This window comes from Musa acuminata, chromosome BXJ3-5 (assembly GCF_036884655.1).
Source record: "Musa acuminata AAA Group cultivar baxijiao chromosome BXJ3-5, Cavendish_Baxijiao_AAA, whole genome shotgun sequence".
In the NCBI taxonomy this organism is placed as follows: Eukaryota; Viridiplantae; Streptophyta; class Magnoliopsida; order Zingiberales; family Musaceae; genus Musa; species Musa acuminata.
In genome coordinates this window covers 27,464,343-27,467,500 of record NC_088353.1, presented here as the reverse complement: position 1 = coordinate 27,467,500, position 3,158 = coordinate 27,464,343, and positions in this window count along the sequence as shown.

The following is a 3,158-nucleotide window of genomic DNA, read 5'->3' as shown; positions in this document are numbered from 1 at the left end:
AAAAGTATTTAAATTTTTTGATTCTTGAATAGCAATTACTTTTGAATCCCAAGTTTTAGAAAGTGAGCGCAAAATCTTATTAATAGTTCAAAATTCGAAAAGCTTTTACCAAATGCTTTTAGACTGACTATTGACGACATCTGTAAAACGGGTGTACATATCTCAAAGAGTCTCTCTTGGTTCCATACAAAACATCTCAAAATCATGCATTAAAAAATTTATTTTAGAATCTTTTATATTACTTGTGCCTTGGTGTGTGATTTCGAGAATATGCCAAATATCGAAGGTCGTTTCGCACAAAGAAACCCTATTAAACTCCGTTTTATCTAAGGCGTAAATTAGGGCATTCATAGCTCTAGCATTTAAAGAAAACGTCTTCTTCTCCAAATCATTCCAATGGTTTATTGGAAGAGAAGACCTTTGAAAACCAGATTCAACTATGTGCCATAAATCGAGATTCAATAAAAGCAAGAAAGCTCCCATTCGAGTTTTCCAATAAGTGTAATCCATCCCATTGAAAAAGGGAGGACGAATGGGAGAGTGACCCTCTTGAAAGCCGAAATGAGCCATTTCTCTTGGGTGTTAAACCAAATGAGAAATCACGAGGCTTTGATACCAATTGTTAGGATCAAGGGTCGGGGTCGGCACTAAGAGGGGGGGGGGGGGGGGAGGTGAATTAGTGCAGCGATAAAAATCACGTCTTCAAAATCTTCATTGCGATAAAACCATTTCTAACAAAAAATTGATTTCGGAAACTTAACTTGAAAGCATACGTAATGAATTGAAGGCAGTAAGCACTTATGGAAGTTTGCAGTAAGGTAATAGCAGGAATGAAATGCAAACTAGAGAACACGACAGTTTATAGTAGTTCGGTTGTCGTAACCTACATCCACTCCTCCGATTCCTCTTCCGTCGAGGCCACCGGCATTCACTAACGGTCCTCCTTCAATAGGCGAAAACTAACCACCTTTTACAACTCAATTCTCCTTTTACCTGGTTTAGGAGATAACCCTTACACCCCCACTCACTCCTCTCTCAAACTATTCTAACCCCTAGAACTTTGAGAGAAGCTCACACAAGATTATAACAGTGTTTCTATACTTTTTACTCTCAATACTTGTGTGCTTTAACCAAGGATGAGAGGGGTATTTATAGGCTTCAAGTTGATTCAAACTTGGAGCCTAAAACTTTCCCATCCCGGGTTCCCTAGGCACGGGCAGTACCACCGCCTAGTGTTAGTCTGATTGACACAGCCCTGGGCGGTACCACCGCCCAGGTCTGGTAGTACCACTGCTTGGGGGGTAGTGTTGGGTGGTACCATCGTCCAAACTGGCGGTACCACTGCTTGGCACCCTACCAGGGGCGGTACAACCGCCCAGGCTAGCGATACCATCGCCTGACAGTCTCGAAGATTATGCCACGATGGTGAGACTTCTTGGGGCACTATTTGGGCCTCTTATTGGGCCTAACAGTTCTTAAATGGGCCTAGATGGCCCCTAATTGGGTTGGCCCAAATCAAAGCCTAATTACGTGCTAACTACGAAATCCTAAGACATTTGCTAAGCTAAACAAGTCCTTATATCTATTCTTCCGGCGAGCTTCCGACGATCTTCTAGCGAACTTCCGACGATCTCTCGGTAATGTTCCGGCAGACTCCCGACAAGCTCCTGGACTTCACGACGATCTTCTTGGTGAGTTCCGATGAGCTTCTCTGGCAAGCTCCGAGACTTCTCAATTGGTTCCTCTAGAACATCCGACGAACGTCCGGACATCCGACGAACTCTCGAACTCCCAACGTAATCGCGTCTTTGACTCAAGGACTTCATTTTGCTTCATGCCTTGCTATCATAGTTAATCCTGCACGTGTAAAACATATTTCGATCTAGACAATTAATACTAAGCATTAATCAAGTTGTCCGACATGTCATTGGTCCCTCGACTCTTTGTCCGATTCTTTGGCGCATCGTCCTCTCTTGTGGCCTATTGCCCAATCGGCCAGTTGACTCCACAACTCTGATATCTTTGGCGCAATATCCGCTCTTCTTGGCCCGATGCCCGAATCCATGGCCCGAAGTCTTCTGTCGATACGTCGACCGATCCACCGGTCCGATGTTCAATCTTCTGACATGTTTTCCTCCGGCACAACATGATTCTTCTTACTTTCATTGTCTCATCTTGATCGAAGTATCCTGCGTCACTCAAAACGTAGATTAAAACATAAACATTTATCGATTGGTTTCATCATCAAAATCCGGGATTCAATAGTTTATGTATCTATACCAAGGGTAGGTATGACGATTCCCTTTGGGGATTAATGGATCATTATATGTGATGGTTAGACGGTTCCTCCATTCATTGTTAGGAGGAATGTGTTTCCGCTTGGGTGGGTAAGGGATACCACTCCATTCGTTGTTGGGAATACGATATGGATTATCTCCATCCATCGTTGGGAGGAATACATCTCGTGTAATATGTCTCTCCATCTGCTATTAAGAGAGTGCACCATCGAGTGTGACGTACGTCTTTATTATCTAGTTATTATATATGTATTACATATGTGATTGATGCATAATTTTATTTATTATGTAAGAAATTATCATTATTTTTTATGCATAAGTTTTATGATAAATTGATATATTATTATTTCTTATTAAATTACCGATATTTATTTATATTTTATAAATATTAAAAATTAATTTTATAATTTTTTTAAGATTTCTACCGTGGTTGTTGATATATTTTTATCTTATATTTATTTTTAAAATAATCTACTACTTTGTAATAGATGTGAAACTTGAATAGAAAAGATCATTTTTTTAATTTATATAATATTTATTATTGTAAAGATAAAGATTTGAATTCAAGAATGAAAAGATAAAAAATTATTATATAAAATATAAATAATAAAATAATAATTCATTATATTTTATAAATCTAGGATGTGACATAAACGATGCAGATGTCAGTTGACATTCTTCCAAGTTTTTGAGTAACAATAAATTAACCAACAAAACTAGGTAAAAGCATTCCCAGATAATCGATGACCTCCTCCAAGCTCAGGCGAAGACTTCGTTGTCTTAATGTTTTTCTAATCAGTGCAGAAATGCTTAAGCCGTGATAGCTGAAGAAAGATTGCAACCAAGTAGAAAACATGCTTG